The sequence below is a fragment of the Hibiscus syriacus genome, unplaced genomic scaffold (genome assembly GCF_006381635.1).
Source record: "Hibiscus syriacus cultivar Baekdansim isolate YM2019G1 unplaced genomic scaffold, ASM638163v2 tig00111708_pilon, whole genome shotgun sequence".
Taxonomy (NCBI): domain Eukaryota; kingdom Viridiplantae; phylum Streptophyta; class Magnoliopsida; order Malvales; family Malvaceae; genus Hibiscus; species Hibiscus syriacus.
The window spans coordinates 2,350,687-2,372,003 of NW_024063159.1; the positions used below are offsets into that span (position 1 = coordinate 2,350,687).

Here is a 21,317-nt window from a genome sequence, read left to right on the forward strand (position 1 = left end):
ATAACAAAAGATCTATATATATTTATATATTAAAGGATAAATGAAACAATGCCGTTCATCATCTCATACACAGAAACCTTTGTAAAAAGAGGTATCCACAGGGGGATGAATATTCAAGATTAACTTTATTTACATGAAAAATGTAATTAATGCATGATATATTTATTTCAATCAATCACTTTCCCCTTCTTCTTTGAGTATGCGAAATTATCATCAATGAGTTGGTCTCTGATGCCTCATCTCGTCTCTTCTTGCAGTCAGATTCACGGATAATTGAAATTTTGGTTCTTTTGAGGTCTTTTGGTTTATGATGGTTTTGTGTTTGGAAGGACAAATGTGTGACTTTTAAAGTCATGTATATGGTGGAAGGTAGTATCATCAATCAATCGACTCTACCTGAGAAGGTAAACATCTAGAGTTTGTGTCTCAAAAACAGGTAGAGACATTTCTTCAGAGTCTCAGATAAATGTAGTGTCAGGATTTGGTTTTGGTAAAGGTCGAGTAATTGGTGTTGGATGAGATATTGAAGATATAATTTTATCACTTGCCAATAAATCTATAACTCTTGAAAAATTAAAAGAATATTTAATCTACTTGATACTCAATAATTTCAAGATTAAAATTTGATTCCTTGCTCATAACCTTAATAAGCAACACACATTTATTTATTGCACAAAAAGCGGAGAAAGGAACAAAAAACAAGTTCAAACAAGATGCTGAAAGTAGAAAGGTACTACAGTGGTAGATAACACTTCCACTTATTTATTTTGCCATGCCTCATTATTCCTCTAATGTTGGGTATGTAATAGGATCATGATTCTCATCCTTATTTGCCCCCCATTTCTTGATTATTTCTTGTGTCAAAACCCCTTTGTCAACAAGCATCTCAATTTCTTTTAACAGTGGCCTACAATTGCCTGTAGAATGCCCGGATACCCCCAAGTGAAAATTACAAACTCTATCTTGATCATAGCTATGAGCAGAAGGATTTGATGTCACTTTAGTTGGTCTTGGTGTGATGTATTGGCCTTTAACCAAATGAGGATACAAGTCTGAAATAGAATTTTGGAACACTTCCAAAGTTTTTCTTGATCGCTTGACTTTCTTTGGTCGATCCGAACAATTACTTGCTCTTTTTCTTTTGCAGTTGCGGGGATTCTGGATGCGACATACATTCACATCATCAGCTTTCGCTTTTTGATCCGTTGGGCTCTTGGATGTGACTTTTGAGTTTTCTTCATTGATTATATTCTCAATTAAATCTCCACTTGTCACAAGATTCTCGAATTCAGTTGTCGGATTTGCCTGCATCAACTCGCGGAAAGGAGCGGGAAGGGAATCACGAAACATACGTGATATCTCTTCTTCTAACATGGGAGGTTGAACTTGTGCTGCCACTCGTCTCCATCTTAAGGCATATTCTTGAAATCTTTCATTGGTTTTCTTCTTTACTCTTCGAAGATCCATACGTGTTGGAGCTAAGCCTTTAACATACCGATATTGTCCCAAAAATGCATCAGCTAAATCTACCCATTTCTTGATCTGTTCTTGGGTCAACTGATTGTACCAGACTACTGCTGGGTTAACAAGGCTATCGTGGAAAGAGTGAATTAACAAGTCATCAGAATTTAAATATCCTCCCATTTTTCTGCAAAACATTCTTAGGTGGATTAGGGGACAACTTGTGCCATCATATTTCTCAAAATCAGGCATTTTGAATTCATGGGGAATAATCAAATCTGGAACCAAGCTAAGCTCTCTTGCCTCTAATTCTTTGTGGTAGGCATTAACATCTTTCATGTTTCTGATTGCTTTCTCTGTCCTCTTGACTTTCTCCTCATATTGTGAATAATTAATGAGGCTATTCTTTGGGTTCAAGTGGAATGCCCTAGGGTATATTATCTGTCTCGACTCTTCAATCTGGTAACACGATTTCTCTTTAGCAGTTATCTTTTCTTTATCAGATTCCATTCCCTGAATAATTTGATCTGATCCATCTGGTACTAAATCTGATGCTTCTTTCCTTGTATCCTGAGGTAACCCTATCAATTGTTCTGGCCACTGATCTTGTAGTCCCTTATAAGATTGCTCCATTGTTTTCATGATGACAGTAAAGTAATATGAATGAATGACCTTGGTTTTACTGTTACAAAACCTTTCATTAATTATTAACATGTTTTTATGATTAAAATACATGACAATACTTAAATAAAAATGTGAAAAATGCATAAATTGAAAAATAAGAATGCAAAATGTGCAATTCAAAGATATAAAAAATAAAAATACAAAATGAAAATGCACAGATACAAAATGTAAATGCATGTATGAAAAGGTGTTACTTAAGAGTGATCATCTTAGAACAAATTTCATTAAACACAAAAGCTTCAGTACATCAAACAAAATTTTTACATGTAGGGGACAACTTTCAGTCCTAATTTTAACAAAACTTTACATATAGGGAATAACTTTTCCATTTTCTTCTTTAAAACCAAGTTAGTTTATCAGCTTATGGGCCATATTGCTTGTCTGGACTGCAGCTTCTTCCATGATATTCTGGTGTTCTTTCATCTCCTATGTCAATTCTTGGAGTTGATCATTTTCCTTTGTGAGAGAACATTTGTGTTCAAAAAGTTTTTGGACAAGATCTTCATGTATGTTACAACTCTTTTTCAGTTTGGTGACCCCTGCTATCCACTCTTCTGGGGTGTTTCCTATACCAGCATTTTGAAAGGCTTGACTGACTTTCTGGAAATCTTCATGTATGGTTTCCATTTTGGTGCTCAATTTATCGTTTTCAATCTTTAAATGACGTATTTGAGCTTCAAACCTCAACAAATCTTCTCTTCTCTGGGCGCCCCTACTGATATTCTTACCTTTGAAAACTTTTGGTATTAATCTATCAGGACCCTCGGTTACCAAACTAGGTCGATCATTTACCCTAAATTGTAAGGTTCCATGATCCAAAAGACTTTGGACTAGGCGTTTGAAGGCAAGACAATTCTCGATGGTATGTCCTTGAGCTCCGGCATGATATTCACAATGAACGTTGATGTCATACCAATTCGGATACGGAGGTTGGAACGGTTTTATATAATATGGATCCACTTCTCGTGCTTCAAATAGCTTCTCATACAACTCTTTATATGATATGGGGATAGTATTAAGATGAGAACCGCCTTTTGTCTTGGATTGAACCTGAGTTTTAGATGTCGGGAGCAGACCAAACTTTGATGATTTCTGATTACATGATTTCTTCTCTTTTCTGGGAACTTGTACAGTCGTCACCATTTCTTTGGTATCTCCAAACGATTTGTGAATACGAATGATGACTGTCTTTAATTTCTCAAATTGGTTAAGAATCGAAGTCCCTTGTGTATCTGAAACTGCAGGGTTAGGTTCATTGAGCTCTCTCTCTTTCTGTGTAGGAATCTCTTTTCCTTTGGCCAAAACAGATATTCTATCCATCATCTTGGTCATCTGCTCTCTTATTTCTCGTATCTCCTTTTGCTCTTCAATGGGCATACAATCTTTGGGTGAATAGCTTTTCTCTATCTTCAAAATTCCCTCAGGATGTCTTTTCTTGGCCGCATCATATTTTGTTTGATCATAGAACTTTTTGTCCATTTATGATTTCTTTCTAATTTGATGAACAGTCTTTTCAGTTAACACCTTTTGGTCATGATCATGCAATGCAAACAAAAGAAAATAATTTAAACAAATTAGAGCAAAAATAACATACATGGGAAAATAAAAAAGAATAAAATGGTTAATTTATTTATCATGGTATATAATAAATCCTAACCTCATGCTTTCTAGTTCCATGCTTTGTTTGGAAACATTAACCTAACCGCATGATTTCTAGTTCGCATGCATCTATTCAGGGAGAAAAAAATAATAATAAATTAAAAGCTGGAGCTTATTTCTCCTTTGTGTACACCTATGAACAGAGGTTCAGTACTGTCTTAGATTAGGTGAATTTCTAGGGTTTATTATATGCAGAGTTTCAGTTCTAGGAGTAAAGGTACTCGAATTGTCCTTGTTGATGCCCCCTTGGGCTGTTAACCCTCAATCCTAGTCCATCACAGACTAAAGTGGATCGAGTTCAATTCGAGGGGATACATTTCTCTATGCCTGACACGGAGAATAAATTCTCACGAAGACATAGAGCATATGAATCCCGAAAGTTACTGGCTAGGTCTGACACGGAGAATAAATTCTCACGAAGACGTCGCTTTCACTCCCACTTAAAAGGGACAAGCTCAATTATAGAGCTTTATGTTATGCAATGCAAGTGTTGTGTGTGAGGAGAAATATTCAAACCCCTAACAGATAAATAAAATAATTAATACCTGAATAAAAAAAACAATATTAATATAAAAATAATAAATAATAAAAATTTGAAAGAAAAGAATTAAAAATTAAATAAATGAATTTTTAATTTCTAATTAATAGAGACAATTTATAATTGATTTTAAAGTTTGATAGGTCCCCAGCGGAGTCGCCAAGCTGTCGTAACCGGTTTTCGTCCGGGCACGAAATATTAAATTTGGCGGGAAAAAGTGATGTGAATAAATGGTTTTTAAAATAATTTGGGAGTCGCCATCGGCCTTTTGGGTCAGGTAGGTCGAATACCTAAAAATTTTCTTTTAAAAGAGTTTTTAAGAAAACATCAGTTAAAAGATGAACTGATCTGCGTTTATAACCAAAAATTCGTTCTTTTTAATAATAAAAAGGGATTCGTAGTCGGTTACGTTTAGGGAAGGATTAGCACCCCTACAACGCCCAAAATTGGTACTTTTTAATTATAAATTGTCTCTATTATTAGAAAATTAAAAGTTTAAAAATATATTTAATTAATAATTCTATTATTTGCAAATTTAATTTTACAAAAATATATTCATATATAAATATAAGAGATATTTACTTATTTAGAAATATCAGAAAAGGGCTTCTAGGTGCCTTAAGACAGCTCTTCTCTTTGATATTAAAAAATAAATAAATATAAAACATTTTCTTAAAAAATAAAAATTTATTTTAATATAATAAGATATTTATTTATTTGAAAATATCAGAAAAGGACTTCTAGGTGCTTTAAGATAGCTCTTCTCTTTGATATTAAAAAATAAATAAATATAAAAATATTTTTCTTAAAAAATAATAATAATAAATAGATTAATATATAATTTATAAATGTAAGATATTTATTTAATTATATAAAAATAAAATAAATAAATAAATATTACTTAATATATATTTATATATAATAATACTTAACAATAATAATTAAACATATTTCAAATAAACATATAAAATTAAAATAATAAATTAAATTTAAATATAAACAGTGACTAAAATTAAAACTATAGTAGTAAAATATAAATAATAAATGAAAATATTAAACTTAATGACTAAATTATAATATGTTTTAATAACCTAATTTATAATTACTTATTTAATATTACAGGGGCTAAACATGCTATTTTACCTTATTATTTAATTTAGTGATTAATATAAAAAAAAATTAAAACATTATAATTTAAATGTAAAATATTAAAATTCAAGGGCCTAATTTGAATTTAGCCTTAATTAATTATTTCAGGGTTAAAATAAAATTTATAAAAATTATGAGGGACTAAAATGGGTAATTACCCTAAATATTATATAATTACTGCTAATGATTAAAATAAGAATAAGATAAAATTAAAAGATCGAATCAGAATACTTATAAATTTGATTTAGTGACTAAAATGGAATTCTACAAAACCTGAAGGGTCACGGACGGGGTTTACTAAAACGCACAGTTTCACTATAAAACGGCGTCGTTTCATCCCGGGTATAAATACCCTATAACCGGCTTCTCCCTTAAGCCATTTTCTCATTTCTTCATTTCTTTTTCTCTCTCTAATAGAGAGAAAATTTTTCTCTCCTCTCTCTCTTCAAACTCCGCCTGGAGGGAGCCTGATTACAGGCCGGTCGTCGTATCCCGGTGCCGACGACCACCGCCGGCCACTGTGAATGGTGGCCGGAATTTGGAAAATAGCTTAAGCGAAGCCCTATTTCTCCTTAAGCACAAATCTAACTTCTATTTCTCTAAAAACCCTCTCAATAGCAGTAGATCTAAACAAAACCGAAGGGTTCTACCTTCGCTTAAACGGCGGTTTGGCAATATTTGGCTTCCGAGGGCAACAAAGGCTTCAAGGGTAAGTCTTCTTCTTCTCTTTTCCTTTGGTTTTCTGCTGTGGTTGCTATTCGTTGTTGTTGTATCTCTCCCTCTGTTTTTTTTTTGTTGTTGGCTGTCTGTTCTTTTTTCTTTCGCAGGTATGGTGGCTTTTATAGCCACCACGAGGTTCTGTTTGGACCGGTCCCGAGAGGGATGTCTAGGTGAGTCACCATAGCTATGCTGGTGACTCACCATGGAGCTCGATTTGGGCTGCCATCTGGTGTTCTGGAATCTACGGCGGCGAGGTGGCGTGGCAAAAGCAGCGTCGGCAGCGACTGGTTGGACCATCTGGCAGTGGAGGCGTCGGCAGCAGCGTCTGGAAGCTGGAGAGGCAGCTGGGATGTTGGACCATTGGTTAGGACGGCTGGCTGATGATGAAAGAAACCCTAGTTGTTTTAGGGTTATTGTTGGGCTAGCTCGTGATCAGGCCCTAATCTTGGGCCTTTGTATATATATATATATATATATATTTATTTAATAATAATAATATATAATAATAATAATAATAATAATAAAAATAGTAAGGAAAAAATTAGTGTTTACACTACCAACGGGTGGTAAGGACTCAGATTGCCGAAAGATCAAGCAAACAAGAATTGACAAGTCTGAAAAGAAAAGCTGAAGAATGTAAAGATGAGCTCAAACAAAGCAAACACCAGACTAAGATGATTGCTAAAGAAAATGAGACACTGGAGCAAAGACTATTGGAAAATCAAGGTCAAAACCAAAGATTAAAAAACAAGATTGAAAGGTTAGAAATTACACTGCGAGGTCAAAAAAATAACTCAGAAGCTAAAAATTTAATGAAACAAGTGAATGAATTGGAAGCCAAATTCCAAGATCTTCAGAGAAAGGCGAATCAACTCCCTATTGTCCCTTATGAAGGAATTTTGCAATGGCGCTATCGCTGGGAACGCGCTCAATGGAAAGTCAAACAAAGAGATGACCTCATTGCAAAGTATTTGGAGCAAATTCAGGGAGTGGCACAATATTTAGTGGACTTGGCATATGAAGCTACCACTTTGAGTGAAGAATTGGAGCCAGAAACCGAAGAAGCTCATAAGGTCTTTGAGTTACTTGAACATATACAACAATTAGGGGAATTTGCTCAGATGTATCTATAATGTTGTACTTGTAAAAGTTTTATAATAAAAACTTTGTTTCTAATATAAAAGTTGTTCTAAGGAATCAGTTCAATATCAATACCATTTTGCATACATTCATTTTTCATACATTACTCATAAGTATTCATTAAGAAAAAAAATAATACGAAGAAGATTTTCAATCGCAGTTATCCTGGCCAAACAAGAAACTCAATACCCGTACGGTACTAGGAAAGCAAGTAAGATAATGGAAGATAAGATAAACCGTCTTAAGGAACAACATATTAAAGAACAAGCAGAAATGAGAATCAAATTAGAGAAAATTGAGGCCAGTATTGCAAACTCACAAGACAGTATTATGCAAAAAATAGAGTTCTGGTACCACACCTGTTCAAATCCATGCTCGTACATCGGCATTGCAAGATACCAAACCTAATGAAAATCAACAAGTGGATCCCGCATCTTCAAGCAAGAATCCACTTATGTCAGATATGAAGATAGGTGAATTTAATGTTGAGCATCTAATACCCGATCTGAATGAGAAAGAAAAAGCCAATGAAGAATTAACCAGACAGATCAAGAGTTTGGAGAAAAGAATGAAATCCCTAGAAATAACTGAATCATTCTATGGGTTTGACGCTAGCGAGTTAAGTTTGGTCCCAGACCTAATCCTCCCCATCAAGTTCAAAGTCCTTGAATTTGAAAGATATGACGATACTACATGCCTTTCGTCCTACATTACCATGTTTTGTCGCAGAATGGCAGGTCATGTAAAAGATGAGAAATTGTTAATTCATTGCTTTCAAGATAGTTTGACAGGACCCGCTTTAAAGTGGTATACTCAACTGACCAAAGCCCACATTAGATCATGGAAGGATCTGGCAAAAGAATTCCTAGAGCAGTACCGCCATATGATAGATATGGTCCCTAATAGATGTACTCTCCAAAATTTAGAGAAAAAGAACAACGAAACATTCAGACAGTATGCCCAGAGATGGTGTGATACAGCATCACAAGTTCAGCCACCTCTATCAGAGAAAGAAGCCACAGTGATGTTTGTCCATACTTTAAAGGCTCCATATTTAAGCCATTTAATGGGGAATGCAACCAGAAATTTTACAGATCTGGTCATTTCGGGAGAACTCATTGAGAATGTCATGAAAAGTGGCAAAATTGAATCAAATGAGGGGTCTAGTTCCAAAAGACCCATGTATCGAAGGAAAGATAATGAATTTAACAATGCGAACTCTTATAACAAAGATACCTCAAAAAGTGTTACGATAACCCAACCAAGGGTTAAAAAGGAAGAAACAAACACTAATTGAGTAGAATCCAAAGGATCTCGAAGGGAAAGTGAAAGGCTGTCTTTTATACCTTTACCAGTACCCTATGCTGAGATCTATGATTCGCTGTTAAAAGCAGATGTCATACGGCCCTATCTGTTGGTTCCCATGCAACCACCATTCCCTCCATGGTATGATGTAAAAGCGCATTGTATTTACCATGAAAAAATTTCGGGTCATTTTATTGAAAATTGTTTGGCATTCAAATGGGTGGTCCAAAATTTGATTAATACTGGAAAGTTGGAATTCAATTCGCCGGCTACATCAAATCATCCGTTGCCAAATCATGGAGATAAAAAGCGTGAACGTAATCCAGGAAGAAAACAGAGGGAAAACAAAAACTGACATTTCTGAAATTCAATCTCCCTTTGGTTGGATATTTCAACAACTCTCATTATCCGGTATGATTCAACAAGAATTCAAGCCAAAACATTATGAAGGTGAGAATTATTGTGAATATCATCAAGAAAAGGGGTATGGAATTTAACTATGCCCTGAATTTAGGGGATTGGTGTAAAAACTGATAAATGACAAGGAGATAGAGTTCTTTGAAGAAGAATCAGGAAAAAGAGAAGATGATGTTTGTGCATCAGAAGATTCTAAACCTAAGCAGAGAGCGAGTGATCCCGTGATTATTACTGTGAAATCATCTACAGTGAATCCTGCACCAATAAAGCCAAAAGTGGTTATCACGACTCCTTTACCATTTCCATATAAAGATACTCGCATGATACCTTGGAATTATACTACCAATGTTTCAATGGTAGGAGGATCTGTTTCTCTAGAAAAAGAAGAAGAGAAAATACAGAGTGTGGATTCGACATCTGAAGCAGTAAGTGAAGTCGGATTCTTTACAAGAAGTGGGAGATGTTATTCTCCCGAGACATCAAATGCATCAAAACAGGCAAAAACAAAGGGAAAAACTACAATAATACCCCAAAAGGTATTTGATGATGAATCCCCACCAACAGTCAATGAGCCCGTAACAAAAAAACAAGCACAAGAATTTTTAAAATTTCTGAAGCATAACGAATATAGTGTGGTTGAACAGCTACATAAACATCAATCACAAATTTCAATTCTTGATTTGTTGATGAATTCAGAAGTACACAAAAATGCCTTGATGAAAATACTTAATCAGACATTTATTCCTGAAGATATATCTCTCAACAAGCTTGACAGGATTGTGGGGCACATAGCCTCTGATAATTACATAACGTTCACTGATGATGAAGTACCTGAAGGTGGAATGGGGTCAGTGAAAGCTTTGAATATTACCACACATTGTCATGGTCATGTGTTACCAGGAGTACTAATTGATAATGGATCTGCTCTTAATTTGATGCCTTTGGTTACACTTCAAAGAATGCCGGTGGATAAAACGCACATGAAGAATTATCCGAACATAGTGCGAGCTTTTGATGGAACTCAAAAAGAGGTGCTTGGAAAAATGGAAATACCACTGCTGATCGGACCAGTCGTGTACAATATTGACTTTGTGATAATGGATATCCACCCTAGATACAATTATTTATTAGGGAGGCCATGGATTCATTCTGCAGGAACTGTTCCTTCTTTATTGCATCAAAAGCTGAAGTTCGTTGTTGACGGTCAACTGGTATGTGTAGGAGTTGAGGAAGAAATCATCGCTTCCGTGACAAATGATGCTCCGTATATTGAAACCAATGATGATGCTCTCGAATGCTTTTTTCGAGCTTTGGAATTTGTCAATGCAACCTTTATTGCTGAGGGAAGCAAAATTCCACATCCTAAATTGTCTGATTGCACTAAAATGACTGTAAGACAGACTTTAGGCATTGGAGCTAAAACTGGGAAAGGTTTGGGAAAGAATCTTCAGGGAAGCTCAGTTCCTGTGAGTATGAAGATGAAAAAAGATCGTTTTGGGCTAGGATTTAAGCCTAATTTTCAACAAAGGAATAAAGAGATGAAAAGAAGAGGCGAAGATAGAAAGGCAAGGCTGAAAGGAGAAGAAATCCCTTGGGAACGTATGTCTTTCCCTCAGTTGAAGACCACGTTCAAATCAAGAGGAATGATTAATGTAGAACAACAACTTGTTGATGCTCTTAAAGAAGAAAAGTTTACAAAATATCAAAGCATGGTTGAAGAAGCTATGAGAGGATTATTTATCAACATGATCATGAATGACAACAAGACTGGCAAATACTTGGCTGGAATTCGCCCTTGTCTTCCTGGTGAAACACTCAACAATTGGAATGCCGAAGATCTCCCTATAGTTTTTAGTATTAACATAGAGTAATACTCAAAACTAATCTTTATGTTTTAGCCAAGAATATAAAAAGTTTTTGTTATCTTGTAAGGGAAGTTGTTAAGTTCACTTAATATCAAATACAAGAAGTTTTCTTAAAATTCTCAAATGGCAATCATTCTTTACATTTTACATTTTTACATTCATTATTTCTCATTATTTATATTTACTTCATAAATTCACTATATCTTTTCAGAAATATGTCTGATTTAAATTTGCAGGTGTCACAATGTTAATAGCCTGATTATTCCTAAATTTAATCATGAGATAAATTTAGAGCGGCCCATATGTTTGGAGGAAGTCAATGAGTGAGAGGTTGAAATAGAATGTGATGTTCCTGCCGAATTGTTAAAAATGATAGAAAAAGAAGTCAAACAAATTTTACCTCATAAAGAAGAGATTAAGACTGTAAATCTGGGAACCAATAAAGAAATGAAAGAAGTGAAAATTGGTACTACTTTGTCAGCCCAGATAAAACGAGAATTGATAGATCTCCTCCAAGAGTTCAAAGATATATTTGTCTGGTCTTATCAAGATATGTCTGGTTTGAGTACAGATATAGTGGTACACAAACTTCCGATCAGTCCAGAGTATAAACCTGTTCAACAAAAGCTCAGACGAATGAGGCCAGAAATGTTGTTGCATATTAAGGAGGAAGTAATAAAGCAAATTAATGCAGGATTCCTACAGGCAGCCAAATATCCAGAATGAGTAGCCAACATAGTCCCAGTACCAAAGAAGAATGGGAAAGTTCGAATGTGTGTGGATTACAGAGATCTTAACAAAGCTAGTCCAAAAGATAGCTTTCCAATACCTTACATAGACACATTGGTAGACAATACTGCAGGACATGCATGGTTTTCATTCATGGATGGTTTTTCAGGGTATAATTAGATAAAAATGAACCCTGAAGACATGGAAAAAATAACATTTGTAACCATGTAGGGCACATTCTGCTACAAAGTAATGCCATTTGGATTGAAAAATGCAGGGGCAACGTATCAAAGAGCAATGGTAACTCTGTTCCATGACATGATGCATAAAGAAATTGAAGTATACGTGGATGACATGATTGCCAAGTCCCGAACTGAAGAAGAACATATTCAAAATCTAAGAAAGCTTTTCCGGAGATTGAGAAAGTATCAATTAAAGCTCAACCCCGCTAAATGCACTTTTGGGGTAACGTCCGAGAAGCTTTTGGTATTTGTAGTCAGCCAAAAAGGAATTGAGATTGATCCAGATAAAGTAAAAACATTTCAAGATCTTCCACCACCCAATACGAAAAAAGAAGTTCGAGGCTTTTTGGGAAGATTAAATTATATATCTCGATTCATTTCTCAATTAACTGACAAATGTGATTCGGTGTTCAAATTACTTCGAAAGAATAATCTTGAAGTCTGGAATGATGAATGTCAAGAAACTTTGGATATTATTAAGAAATATTTATCCAATGCCCCCATTTTAGTATCACCAGTGCCTGACAGACCGTTAATTCTCTACTTGACAGTCTTTGAAAATTCGATGGGATACGTACTGGGACAATATGATGAATCTGGAAGAAAAGAGAATGCCATTTATTATATGAGTAATAAATTTACTGATTGTGAAATTCGATACCCACCAATACAAAAATTATGTAGTGCCTTGGTGTGGGCTACTCGAATACTCAGACAATACATGTTATATCATACCACTTAGCTGATATCTAGACTTGATCCGTTAAAGTTCTTAATGGAATCACCAGCTTTAACAGGCAAAATGGCTAGATGGCAGATGTTGTTATCCGAGTTTGATATTGTATATGTCAACTAAAAAGTAGTAAAAGGAAGTGTCATAGCTGATTTTTTGGCCAGTCGTGTATCAGATGTTTATCAGTCTCTGAGTTTTAATTTTCCAGATGAAGATTTGTTGTGTATATCCATGAATGAAGAAGTCAGAACAAATGATGAATCCTGGAAGCTTTATTTTGATGGAGCATCCAACGCCTTGGGAAGAGGAATTGGGACAGTGCTGATTTCTCCAGAAAATATTTATTATCCTTTCACAAGCAGATTGGAGTTCTTTTGCACCAATAACATGGCAGAATATGAAGTTTGTGTCATGGGATTGAAGGCATCCATAGAAAGGAAAATTAAATTTCTTAAGATATACTGAGATTCATCGTTAGTGGTGTATCAACTATGAGGAGAATGGGAAACAAAAGATCCCAAATTATTGGAATACCGAAATCTTACCCTCGAATTAGTGAAAGAATTTGAAAACGTCACATTCAATTATCTCCCTCGAGAGGAAAATCAAATGGAAGATGCTTTGGCTACATTAATTGCTATGTTTCAAGCAAATAAGAAAGTTGATATGATGCCAATCAAAATGCAAGTATATGAAATTCCTGCACATTGCTACAGTGTGGAAGAAGAGGCAGATGCCAAACCATGGTATTATGATATCTTGCAATATATTAAGTATCAAAGCTATCCACAAAATGCATCTGAGATTGATAAAAGAACATTGAGAAGAATGGTTGCTGGATACTTTCTTGATGGTGAAACTTTGTATAGAAGAAGCAATGATCAAATGCTATTGAGATGTGTAAATACTAGCAAAGCCAGAAGCATTATTGAGGAAGTACATAGTGAGATATGTGGAACGCATGCAAATGGTCTTTCCATGGCTAGAAAAATAATGAGATATAGTTATTATTGGGCTACTATGCATACAGATTGCATTGATTATGCAAGGAGATATCATAAATGCCAGATATATGTGGATAAGATTCATGCACCTCCATCAACTTTACATGTAATGACATCACCTTGGCCATTTTCTATGTGGGGAATAGACGTCATTGGGGCAATTCACCAAAAGCATCAAATGGACATTGTTTCATCCTAGTGGCAATTAACTATTTTAAAAAGTGGGTTGAAGCTACTTCATATGCCAATATTAAGAGGTCTACAGTTTGCAAATTTATAAATAAAGAAATAATCTGTCGGTATGGGCTACCAGAGAGAATCATTACAGATAATGCTATGAACTTGAACAATAAAATGATGATTGAACTCTGTGCACAGTTTAAGATCAAGCATGCAAACTCAGTGACATATCGCCCAAAGATGAATGGGGCAGTTGAAGCAGCAAATAAGAACATCAAGAGAATCATTACAAAGACTACTGAAACTTACAAAGATTAGCACGAGAAGTTACCTTTTGTTTTATATGCATATCGAACTACTGTGCGAACATCTACTGGGCAATGCCTTTTTCTTTAGTCTATATGATGGAAGCAGTCTTACCGATTGAAGTTGAGATCCCATCACTTCGAATCTTGAGAGAGGTAAAATTAGATGAGTCTGAATGGATCCAAGCTCGATTTGATCAATTGAACCTTATTGAGGAGAAGAGATTGAAAGCTATTTGCCATGGCCAGATGTATCAGAAAAGGATGATGAAGTCTCATGATAAAAAAGTACATCCAAGAGAATTCCAAGAGGGTGATCTAGTGCTGAAAAAGATCTTGCCTATACATAAAGATTTCCGTGGAAATGGATGCCTAATTGGGAAGGGCCATATGTTGTAAAAAAGGCCTTTTCCGGAGGAGCGTTGATATTAGCAGAAATGGATGGAAAAGTTCTGAGAAACCCAATAAACTCAGATTCTGTCAAGAAATATTATGCTTGAAGAAGAAAATAATTATGAAAAAAATGAAAATGAAAAATGAAAAAATATATAGAAAATGAGGGTCAAGATAAAAACCCACAAAGGTCGTCTTGCGACCAAAGGAAGGATTTGAGTTGAAAACCTGAAAGGGCTTCTCAAATGCATGTTGATATTAGGCCTCTGGCAATTAAACCTTCTTAAGAGTTTGATATATTGGGCGAAACTTTACATGTACAAGTATTCTGACAACGTTTGAGATCTTTCAGACATAAGCTTACCTCATTGCTCTAAATTATATCAAATTGATTAGTTTAGAAATACTTATGCTAATAATTTGTTGAGTCATTTGAATTTTTATCATTCCTATGTTTGTCACGACTTTGAATACATTTATATATATTTATTATTTATTCCAAGTATTCATTTTCGAAATTCAATTTATTCATTTTCGAAATTCAATTTATTCATTTTCGAAATTCAATTTATTCATTCATATAAACACCTTGTAAATGGATTAACATAATCTTGAAATAAACAAAATATTTTTAGCTATTACTTTCTGTTAATACTTTCAAGTGCATGGAATCCAAGGTACGTCTTATCAACATTTGCAATCATTGTTGAAAAGCAAACACGTTATTACCATCATAGAGTTATTTGGAAGCAAGTAAAACAGAAAAGCAGAAAAAAATATTCTGAGTAGAAACCACATGAGATGATGATATGTTGTCAAATGTTTTACGAACCAGTGATTTTGGTGCTGAACCAATGTTGCAATCATATGGTATTTCCATTTATTGACCCAAAATGAAGTTTTTCTTCTTCAATCTCAAGGTTAAAAATGAGATATGATGAGGATTTCTTTCCACAGAAAGGAAGCATAAATTTTAACAACAATAAACTAGTGGACCCAACTAAGGTTGAACGAAAGGTTGTTGTTAAGCATCTCAGCATGATATGGTCCAAATTGCCTTATTCGAGATCTAATTAGATGTGGAGACATGAAAGGAATTAGAATAAATCCTCTTTATGATGTGTTTCAAGAGTCAAATCAGAACAGACTCTACTCTCCTAATTAATCTCTACTGAGTCATACATATCTACATCTACAAAGATGATAGATTCTCTCTTCAAAGATGATAGATTCTCTTTTCAAAGAAGAAAGATTTATTGGATTCCTACACAAGTCCAAGCAAAGAAAGATGGTGTTATCCATGATAAAATGGGGCAACAAGACCATAATTATGATAGCAGCAAGAATTTCGTGAATAAAACATTTCTTCTGAGATTTTAATGCAAATGAGGCAAAGAGGATATAGAGTCTCTTCCAAAAAAAAGGAAAAATACCAGCTTGAAATGACATTTTGACTAAGTGAATGATGACCGAGTTCACCACTTTGAAATCAAATAAAGATGAACTTAACATTCATGCATCATATTTATACATTTGCAAAATAGGGGGATTTTCATTCATTTTATCCATATTGAATATTTGGCAGGAATTTCAAAGATTTTAGCAAAGATTCAAATCCATCACTCAATGGATCAACATTTCCGAAAAAGTTCATAATGAGAAGAACTCATCTGAAGAAGGAAGAAGAAATTCATAATGAGAAGAATTTGTTCAACCTTTTACTCAAATTCATTACTCGATGAATCAACATTTCCATAAGAAGTTCATAATGAGAAGAACTCATCTGAAGAAGAAGTTCATAATGAGAAGAACTGTTCAACCTTTCGCTTGATTCTATCACAGAAAGAGATAGATCAGCATCAACATTTCCAGGAGAAGTTCATAATGAGAAGAACTCATCTGAAGAGGAAGAAGAAGTTCATAATGAGAAGAACTGTTCAACCTTTCGCTTGATTCTATCACAGAAGGAGATAAATCAGCATCAACATTGCCAGGAAGAGTTCATAATGAGAAGAACTCATCTGAAGAGGAAGAAGAAGTTCATAATGAGAAGAACTGTTCAACCTTTCGCTTGATTCTATCACAGAAAGAGATAGATCAACATCAATATTTCCAGGAGAAGTTCATAAAGAGAAGAACTCATCTGAAGAGGAAGAAGAAGTTCATAATGAGAAGAACTATTCAACCTTTCGCTTGATTCTATCACAGAAAGAGATAGATCAACATCAACATCAACATTTCTAGGAGAAGTTCATAATGAGAAGAACTCATCTGAAGAGGGAGAAGAAGTTCATAATGAAAAGAACTTGTTCAACCTTAGATTGATTCAGCATCTAACGAAAATGAATAAAAGAAGAACCTCACTTGAGGATTAACATTTTCAGAGGAAGTTCATAATGAGAAGAACTTATCTGAAGAAGAAGAAGAAGTTCATAATGAGAAGAACTTGTTTAACCTAGTCTTAATTCATCACATATGAAGTTGAATCAACAACATCTCTTTCGAGGATCAACATTTCCAGATAGAGTTCGTAATTAGAAGAACTCAACTAAAGAGGAAGAATAAGTTTATAATCTGAAGAATTTATTCAACCTTTTGCTCAACTCTATTGCATATGGAAATATATCAACATCAATATTTCCATAAGAAGTTCATAATGAAAAGAACTCATCTGAAGAAGAATTCATCTGAAGAAAAACTCGTCCGAAGTGAGCGAAAAGTTCTTAATAAGAAGAACGCATAGCTTAAAAGTTTGAACAATTCAAGCTAAAAATGGTGCTTTATGTCTTTGCTCCATTCCTGTTCCACAGCAACGAGCAAAGAGGGGCAGCTGAAATCACCATTTTTCACCTTGATCCAGCTGGTTCCTTGCTCCAATTAGCAATTGCAGCAGCCCCTCCACCACAACAAATTCCAACAGCCCCTCCACGTTTCAAGTAACTCAGTAGCATCTCCACCACAACAAATTCCAGCAGCTTCCACCAACAACAGCTGGTCCTATACAGTAGCCACAAATGCAAGGAGAAAGGAAAAATCATCTTTGATTCTTCATGTAAACTGGGGCTATAAAAACCCCAGAACAAAATGTAAAATTGACACAAACAAAAATCAAGAGAAATAGAGGAGAAATCTAGCAAATTACACAAAGAAAGTCAGAAATAAAAAGCTCTACAAAGGTTATTTCTATATTTGGTTTTATTTTTTCCAGCTTTATATTCTATTTTTATTTATTTTAAAAAAAATAAGTTAAATAGATGAATAAATAAAACAGAAAATAGGATAGTTGGAAGTTTTGGGGTGTTCTGCGTATGAAATAAGGAGGAAGAAGATGAGTTTTATGTTTATAAAATTTTTGGGTAAACCATACGTCAGGTCCCTAAGTTTTGGAGTTCATTACTTATTCACTTAAAATAAGGAAAATCATGAAATAATCCCTCTAATTTATGAGCCTATTTACAGTTTAGTCACTGATTTCTCTGTTTTTATTATTATTTCGAAATTAACTGTTATATTTTCATTTTTTTTATTTTAATCTCTATGTTTTACTTTATTATATATAATCCATTAATTATTTTTGTTATTCACACACACACACACACACATATATATATATATATATATATATATATATTCATTATGATATTCCAATTAATTAATTATGGTTAAACCACATTATTAATATATATATTTTTTATAATATTTCGAATTTTGACTAATAATTTATTTATTTCTATGTTATATTATTATTTTGGTTATTATTTATTTTTTATTTCGAATTATAATATTTATTATTTTAGTCACATGTATTCTAATAATATATATATTTTATATATAATAAATAATAATAACAAATTGGAAAGAAAGAGCACTAATTTTTCTTTTGTTATATTTTAATCCTAGTTCACGTTTTTTTTAAATTAATTATATTATTTTACTTTAATATTTTTTTATAAGAGCACTATATTGGATACTACACTTTCAAATATATTAATAAGAGCACTAACTTTTGTTTTACTATATTTAAATCCTAATCCCATGATTTTTTATTTTAATTTATTATAATGTTTCACTCTATTTTTTTATATATTTTATTTCTTAAGTAATTATAATATTAATTTTTAATATCTTATGCTAATTAATTTAATTAATTTTATAATTTAATTAAAGAATAATATTTTTTAATATTGTCTTAGTAATTAGATATTCTATTTTGATATTTTAAAATAATAAATATATTACTTATAAAAAAACTTAAAAAATATATTTATTTTTGGGTTATATCAAATTAGTTTAATAATATTTCTTGGAAATAATTATTAGATTTTTATTATTTCAATTGGAAAGAGAAATATTCGTCCTAAAAAATTTTAGGGAATAGTTTCTCTTCTATTGGAAATATTGAAATATTTTCTATTTTCTTTAGAATTTTCTTTAAATATAATTATGCAATTGAATATAAAATAAAAGAATCATAAAATAAATTTATATTCGAATTCTTATATTTCTACTAATAGAGACAATATATAATCAACGGGTACTAATTTTGGGCGTTATGGGGGTGCTAATCCTTCCCCAAACATAACCGACTACGAATCCCTTTTATTTATTAAAAGAATGAATTTTTGGTTATACGTAGATCAGTTTATCTTTTAAATAATATTTTCTTAAAAACACTTTTAAAAGATGATTTTTAGGTATTCGACTTACCTAATCCAAAAAAAGTCGATGACGACTCCAAAAACATTTATTTTAAATCATTTTTGTCCACATTATTTTTCTCACCAAGTAAAATTTTGTGCCCGGACGAAAACCGGTTACGACAATCTTCATTCCAGATAAGGATGAAAAATTGTTAAACAGTTTGTGCAAAAAGTACTCACGGTTATATTTCCAAAACAAAATGTTTGCTTCAATATATTGAAGTAGAATACAAGTGAAGACATCAAATGAAAGCGGCATGACTAGATGTTTACTAATATCTTATATTACACAGAGAAATATCTATTGGTTACAAAGACAAAAATGAACAAAAAGATGTAATTTTCCTTTTCCTTTTTTTGGGGATAAGTAAAGATGTGTGATCTTCAATCCAATTTCAAAGCAATTTTAAATTTTAAACAATTAAAAAATAGGATCAGAAAATAGTAACATGTATGCCTATCTCAGGTTTTGAAGCACGTTGTAACTGTCTTCCAGTGGCCCCTAATATGAGGCCATCTTCAGCAAATACGAACTCAATTAAGTTTATACATCCATCAACTAGATTACGAACAATGGCCAAAGCTTGCTCTTGTACAGAAGGCTCCGGGTCTGCAATGTATTATGCATATTAAGCAGCAACTTGATTTGAATCTGTGTCAACACATAAGCTAGAAAGCAAATGAAGAATTGTAAATCTTATTACCACAGATAAGGCAGTGAGCTCTGAGAAAACATCTTCTGTCACCCTGTTGTTTGCCTGGAATACAAAATTCTTCAAAGCCCACAAAGCATTTGACCTGACAGCTGATTCAATAGACTTTGCTAACTGAACCAGCTGTTTCATCCCTCCACATTGTACAAAAACAGATTTATGAGTTGTAAAATCAACCACAATGTTGCTAACAGCACCCAGTGCAACAACCTGGAAACAAAAAAGATTTAATGGACATTAACATCCACCCAATTCATAAGCTATGAGATCTGGTGGAACAAAGTGGATTAGCAGGAAATATTGAACAAAAATTGTTGTACGGTTAATACAAAAGTTAATCACCACAATGTGGTTCTTAATGATTAATCTTAAGTTGATAAAAAAAACGAATATAGGCATATAGCAGAGGTTGAACAAATACTTCGGGTCAAAAGATTGCAGCTTCCAAACTTACAATAACACAATAAAATTAAGTTGTGGCAATACCAAATTGCATCTCAGTAATTTTGCATTGAAAAGTGGTGAATAGAGAAACAACCCATACAGGTACATTTAGCAAGGGAAGATTATCATGTCTTTCTGATTTCTCCTCCCACCTAAAGCCCTTGTTCATTAATACTGAACCGGGTCACTGAACCAGATAAAACATAACTAAAAAGAAAAAGAAAAAAAATAAATGTCATTAATTCTATCAAATGCCAATATAATTTTACGAAATTAGATTGAAACCAAAATCTTTCTTCTAGAATTAGGTTGATCTTACACACTTTTTTCCAATGATATGTTTTATATTTAACCGTAGTCAACTCAAGTGTCAGAGGTATAGATTTAAGAACGAAATTAGGAAAGCAAAATTGGCTTGAAATCTGATGACAACTGAAATGTTGACACGTGTAATATATGCAGGTTCTTTCCCTTTTGGTTTTTAGACAATACAACACATGTAACCTACCAATTATAATGCTACTTCAACAACTTATTACCTGGACAGAAATCGAAGGGTCAAGGAAAAGCAGAACCAACGGAATCACAATAATTTCATTCATAAAATAACCTGCACTCAAATTCTGTATTGGCATTGCATCAGCTATATTTGCATATAGAAGTTAAAAAAACATACTGATTAATTGTGATAATATCACCAACCTTGATTGATCGAGTGACACTTTTCAAACATACACAAGCTGCAGTGCGAACTCCAGCATTACAATCAGTTAGTGCATCTGCTACCAAATTCAACACCTACATTATGAGAATATTAGAAACTTCAATGTAGTTGAAGACTCACTCACACAAATAAGAATCACCAATAAGATTTGATTGAGAGAGTGACTTAAAAGAATCTACAGAAAAATGCACGAGAGAACGCCTTTAAAAAAA

At 33.4% G+C, this 21,317-nt stretch overlaps 1 pseudogene; it reads right to left on the reverse strand.

The window, feature by feature from the left end:
- The window catches only part of LOC120168071, a 39,521-nt pseudogene that overhangs the window by 14,937 nt on the left and 3,267 nt on the right, over positions 1–21,317 (reverse strand).